The sequence below is a fragment of the Corapipo altera genome, unplaced genomic scaffold (genome assembly GCF_003945725.1).
Source record: "Corapipo altera isolate COAL_440 unplaced genomic scaffold, ASM394572v1 46, whole genome shotgun sequence".
In the NCBI taxonomy this organism is placed as follows: domain Eukaryota; kingdom Metazoa; phylum Chordata; class Aves; order Passeriformes; family Pipridae; genus Corapipo; species Corapipo altera.
In genome coordinates this window covers 15,900,138-15,907,149 of record NW_020884883.1, presented here as the reverse complement: position 1 = coordinate 15,907,149, position 7,012 = coordinate 15,900,138, and positions in this window count along the sequence as shown.

Below are 7,012 nucleotides of genomic sequence, written 5' to 3'. Positions count from 1 at the left end.
AGGTGCCATGTTGCTCTGTGGATCTGAGCCCAAAGCTGTGTGCAAACTGAGTTCCAAGGAAGTCTGTTCTGTAATTCGGTGGTGCTTTTACAAGATCTGATTTTCCCTCTCTGCCTGAAAAACACAGTCCTCCTTACTCTCTTATATCTTTCATCTCTTTAGGAGTACTTGATATGATCTGCCCTTTTATCCCTTTCTTCTGCATGTGAAGAATATAACACATTTCATGGTTCCATTGATGTCCTAGTCATGTTCTGGATCCCTCCTCTCCTGGACTGTGCAATGTCCTCACTCACCCCCCCCCCCCCCCAGCAGCTACTCCAAGGGACTCTGGAATACTTTGCTGCCTTTATCATAATACAGGCTGCTGTCTGTCTCTCATTTCTAATGATTCAAATTATTCTGGCCTCTCAAGTTCATAGAACATCTTGAGGTATAAATATGGTTTTCTGCTACTCCACTGAGTGATTTAGACTTTTTCTCTTTTTTCTTAGTTTTTCTTGTTAGCTAATGCTCTGTTTGAGCCTGATGAGATAAACTGTGTTGTTCCTCAGCACTCTACTCTGGCTCCTATGCTCTTTAGCATTCATGTGCTGGGATCCCACTTCCCTGTCTTATAAAAGTTTGATATCACCTAAGTGCTCCTCCCAGCTCAGAAGGCAGTTAGGTCCTCTGTGGTTTTGCTATGCTGGTATATCCAGGCAGTGTCGTCTTTACAGCTCTTCGATGTATGCTGGACATTTGAGGCTGCACATTTGAAAACTGGCTTGAGATCAACTTCCATAAAGTGGGGATTTTACTAATAAAAACCCCTCTGGTTTTTCTGTTGGTAATTTCTACACTTTAAGGATAACTCAGTTCATCACTTTAATGATAATACAAAACCTTGAATTTGTATAATATCCTGTTTCCCAAAGGATACAAAAGCATTCAGAAATGCAGTCTGATCTAATCCATCTCTTCCCCTAACACTGAAATGCAGATTTCTTTGGAGTGGAAAGAAGTGGCTGTCTAAGAACACAGAACAATGCTACTGAAGAATTTGGGATGGGAGCTCTATATAAGCAGAAAGAATTACCACATACTCATTTCTGTCTTTTGATGGGAGGTGGGATACAAAGTCACTCAGTGAAACAGCTGAGATCAGTCGCTATTGGTGATGACAACACAGCTGTTGCTGCAGGTGTAAGGAAGAGGACAGTGCAGTCTGGGAGGAGGAGAGGTGACAGGGAGGAAAAGCTGATATCCTGAAGGAACAGGAGATAGAGGCTAATCCTTTGAAATATCAAATATTGCCAGTTTTCTGAAGTGATTCCTGGGTATGGCAAAATGTACTGATCTAGAATAATTGGGAATAATTAATTGGAACATCCATTCTCTGGTTTAAGGACAAAGTCCATTTTTGTTCAAATTGACTCCAATCCAGTAATTTCTCTCTTTCCCTCTTTCCTGAAGGAAAGGTAAACTGCTGCAATTTTATCTTCTCTGATCTTTTGCACTGCCAGCTACTACTCATACTCAGGCCATATATGTCTATCTCACTTCTTTCAATATGCTGTATTTTTATGAAGAAGACTCATCATTCAGAATTTGACTAAACCATGATCTCACATTCCTGGATGAGTGATAAAGGCACAGCATGGTTGGATTGAATTTTACTCTGTAGTTTGTAAACAATTTATTTCCCACCACTGTTCCTTGAAGCTCAACTAAGTTGATTATTGCACATTAACACTTAATATGTGTGGTTTATGCTTGTGGTATGAAAAGGGTTAATGCATCAATGAATGATGTTCCACACATATGTTTAAAATGTCATTTACTGTAGCTATAGTTATCTGCTCAAGAAAATAGCCACAAACAAGACAGGTAATCACTATTTACCTCAATTATTGTAATAACACATCCAATATTCAGGAACAGTCTGGTTGTACTGTCCTTATTTATTTTATTACTGACACAGATCTTTAAATTTGTGTGATTAATTAATGCTTTTACCAATAGCTTTAATTTGTCTACTAAAGGGTGGGAAGGAAAGTTATGACACTGAGTTTTCAATCACTTTTAGATTCTGGGGTATTAGCATTTTCCTTTTATTTTTTCCTTACCACAAAAAACCTTTCTGACTTTTATAAAAACTTTCTTCTCCATGTTGACATTAAGGAAGACTCTGTGGTTTGAGCCTCAGAAACCACTTGGCATCTTTCACTGAGCCACAAAATGGGCAATGAGGAATTCTGGTGTAGGAATAGAAAGTGCTGATGCTTTTGTCTCTCTCAAGGTTGACTCTAAAAGGCAAAGCTCATGAAGCTGTGGGGCTGCTGAGCAGCTTACAAGGAGTCCTGGGTAGTCTAGGCAGTCATGGGACTATTTTAGATCTTACTTGTTATAATTTGTATCCCCATTCATCTTCCAGGTGGTATAACACTCACCATCTTTCTCTGTCATCAGCTAACAGAGCATGCAGTCTGCAGGTCTGCAGCCCATCCACAGTACATTTTAGGGATAATTCGATAATTTTACCTTTTCAGGCACACTCTTAGTTCCTCCACCGATGCTTTCTGGTGACTGTGTGTGTTGGTAAATGCACCCAACACCATTCTATGACCTGGCAGCCAAATAGAGCAGAACTGACCTTAGTTGCACTATCAGACTTTCTAACCCAAAATAAGGTCACTCTGTTCAAACAGTCCTTCAAGAGTGGTTCCTGGTTCATGCTAATGCCTTCACTATGCCTATGAGTTATTGACCTTGTTAGCCCAAGCCAAAACCATGCCAGCAAGTAGTGTAACAATTTAAAAGTATAGATTTAGTATCACAGGTAATTATTGTAGACATAGTCATTAAGTACATAGAGATAATGGTCAAGATTTATTAGTATAAATCACTACATTGCCTCAAATACAATTTATAACAAGGAACTTGGAGCAAAATAATCTTCACTGTATTGCCAAGGAGTCAAAATATACAGGAAACCAAATTTAAGGATAGTTTGGGTCAAAAGATGATATTAGCAAATCAGGAAAAAGTACAGAGCTCTGTGGTAAATGTCAAGGGGCATGTGATCATTCTTATCACCATCCAAGTAAGAGTATGGGTAAAGTTAATTTCTAGTACAGACTGAGCCAAACCAAAGGGATTATCAGCGAAATTAGTTTTTGGAAAGAGGGGTTATTTTGTATTAAAGTCTTGTTTTTTCTGAAATGCTGAGCTTTGTGAGATGGCATAGATAAATGCTTTCAGTCTGGGCACGTCCTTCCGCGATGGTTGATGGCCCCACAGGAGGAGAAAGTAAAGTATCAATGCAGAACAGAAAATGGCACTCATTAGTTTGTAATTAATGACAAGTGAGATAGGATAGCAAATGGAAGTGCGGGAGTGCTCAAGGGAATTCTTCTACAGCTCTTCCAAAAATATCATTTAGGTTTTTATGTTTTCGAATTACAGTGGAGCAATTGCATTGGTTAAATCACCAAATTTACCATGATGTTGATGATTCATCATAGTCTGTACTGAAAGAATGATCAGGAGCCTCAATTAAAATTTGTTCCCAATGTGCCTGGTCTTGTCTGCAGGAAAAAGGCAAGGTCAGCAGAAAGGGAAGAAAAAGCATTTATTTCCTTTTTTATAGATCTATGAAGGGACTAATGTAGTTTTTCCAAGGTCAGTTAGGCTGGAAGTCTGTGGAAGTGTTTGAGACACTTTCTCTTTGGGGACTAATTCAGTCCCTTACCTGTAAGAACATCCTTCTCTCCTACACTAACGGTTGAACACCATAACCTGTGTTTTCAGTGTCATGCCAAGAAACACTGACCCAGTCAAGAGAAAAAGAAAAAGAAAAAAAGGTGTCTTGGGATGATTGAAGCTGAACATTATCTTTGTCTTGATCAAGGACGAAATGTAAATCTTCACTGAAGGTGTGAATTCATAGCAACAAACACAGCGAGAAAAGCATTCAGGAGATAAATGGTATTTATCTGACAGTGTAAGTTCAAACTAAAATCTAAAGTAATGCAGTGAACAATGTTTAACAAGATTTCAGTGACTCCTGGTGCCTTTATAATCTACCTAGTCTTTTGAAAATGTTTCCTTTATAAATGTTTATCCCAGGTGTCTAGTGAGATTAAGAGCTTTTCTCCCTGAGTGCCATGTTCGCCAACAGTTAAGGATTTATTTGCATTGGCAGTTCCTCTGGCGTCAAAGGTGTGGTCATTGCCCCAAGCTGTCATCTTCAAGAGGTCATCCAGTTAATTCCCACAGGAACAGCCATGTCTTATCTCTTCATTTTGAGAGAGCTAAATCTTAGTGCCAATGAAACTGCACATTTGGTCAGTGGTCAGTCAGGTCTGTTGCCCTTAACAGCTTGTTCACACATTGTGCTTGAATCTTGACCTATAGAGCTGTTGCCTTGCACGAGGTGCCTTATGCCATCTAAGATGCCTCACAGAATCCGTGGCTGTTGCACAGGCTGGCAAATGTGTTGCAATCTACAGGAAACCTGTGTCCTTCTGGCTTGGCAGGTGGACCCCAGGGAGGCAGTTGAAAATGCCTGAAAGGACATAATATATTCATGTTTGAGGAGCCTGAGGGTTGGGCATTTAAAGGTGTTTTTAGACTTCCCTGACTGCGCTGGATAGCAGCATGATTCAGTTATTTAATCAGGACATATAATGACACTTGAGAGACTATAGTATGCCCTGACTATTTTCCAGATGCTTTTCCTGAAAAATGGGGCTCTTGTAGATCATGTGCAAAGCAAAATAAGAATTTTTCCTTAACATTGGATGCTTTCAAGATTTGGTTACACATGGTGCTGGGCCATCTTGTCTAGACTGTGCTTTTACCAAGAAAGGTTGAACCAGATGATCCTTAAGGTGCCTGTCAACGTGGCATTCAGTGATTCAGAATCGATTTTGGAATTTCCTTTCTGAAAACTACTGTGGTGAGACTCCAAAGTTGGACTTCAACACAGAATTTCAACATCTGCATAGGACATTGAAATTGAGTAAGTATCTCCAAAATTTGAGCTCAGATTATTGTGAATTGTCCTTCCCTACCGTGACTGAACAGCTACAATTCAAGAATAAAATACTGTACACCAGACCTTCATATAATCACTGGAAGATCCTAGAATCATGAAATGGTTTAGGTTGGGACTGATCTTTTAAAAATCATGCTGTTAACCCCCCCTGGCATGGGCAAGGACACCTTCTACTAGGCCAGAATGCTCAAAGTCTCATCCAACCTTGTCTTGAACACTTCTATGAATGGGACATCCACAGCTTCTCTGGGCAACCTGTGCCAGTGCCTCATCACCCTCATCATAGAAAATTTCTTCTTTGTATCCATCTAAATCTACTCTCATGTCACTGCTGGGGATAAGAAGCTTTTTTTGTCCATGACTGGACAGATCTCTTTCTGAAGTAAATCCTTGGTTCAGGTATGAGTTATTGGACCAGGTGCTGGACTTGTGAGTTAAAATGCTATACAGGATATTAAGTGGGATGTTGAACTAGATTTTTGCAATCATCTGCTCTGCTCTAGCTTTGATAGTTATTCAAGGGTAATATCAATACTAATGGAGAGATTTTTAGCATTGCGGGTGGAAATTTGCCATCTAAATGCAAAATGAAATTAACAGGGTTTTAATCATGTGCTTATATGGAGACAGAAACCTTAAAGTCAAGAACTGATTTTAGCAAGGTGGACAGGAAGACTAACCATAAGTATCATAGCAAAAATTGAATTTTAGCTCCCAACCACAATAGTTAAAAAAAAGACTTTGACAATGCCAGTAACTTGGTAACTTAGAGCATAAACTGATTTATGACCAATATAAGAAGGGGATTCACTGGGGCAGGTCATCATATCAAAACTATTAAAAGATTTATTTTTCTTCCTCCAAAACAGGTGAGGTTGTTTACTGTCATAGGGGACCCAGGATTAGATGGACCTCTGACTAGATCAGGAGAGCAATTCTTCTATCAGGCATTCAAGATGGAGAAATTTTCTTTAGACTTTGGACAGAATTCAACTCCTTAAGTTGAAAATATACTCTTCCTGTGTTATGAGTTAAAAATTGACTTTTATCTTCAGAAATAAGACACTGTTGCATTAATCAATTCTACCTTGCCAATGGGATTTACAGGGTTAATGTTTTCTGAATACTCCACCTGGTAAATTACTTCTCCTACACTCAGCTCAAACTCAATTTCATTCCTTCAGGGTTTCCGTAATCGTATCACCAGGCAACAGCTGAGTTGAACTTTCCTTTGAATCTGAAATTGTATAATTGAACTTTTGAACTGAAGTCCAGCCATCACTTTCTAGTGACACTCCTTGATGACAGAGATATTTTTCTTTAGTTTTATGATAGCTGATTACTAAATCCTTGGCTTTTTCTTTACTTTTAATGCACCACACTGTATATTTGTTTGTGATTTAACTCAATCACAGCAATCTATTATCATTGGTACTGTTCCTTGCATTTACAACCCACCTTTCACTGCAGGCTTTCTAAGCACTTGAGAAGGATTAAAGTCCATAGGAGGTCAATAATGAAGATAAACTATTGTTGGAGATACCCAAAAGATGAATAAGTTCCTCCTCACAAGGATAAGCAGATGTGGACTTTTGTAGACAGTTTGAGAATATGTATTTAAGCCTTATGTTGTATTTTGTTGTATTTCATATTTATTGTATCATCTTTTCATGTATTATCTCTTATTTCTTATGTGTGTAAACCCCGTTTTCTTATTGGTCGCTATTTAGTCAGCAGTGATCCATGTATGGTTCCCTTTATGGTTATAATTTACATGTTCCGCCTTAACTCCTCCTTTTGTTCTAGCACCTTCCCTACCCTACCTTATATAAGGCAGAAGCCATTTTATACTGACTCCTCTTTTTTACTTGCTTTTCGACTTGTTCAGTTGTGTTCTTTCACATTTTTCCATAATAAAGTCATCTTACCAGTTTAGCACATGCTGCAAACAATTACATTGTTGCATGTAAT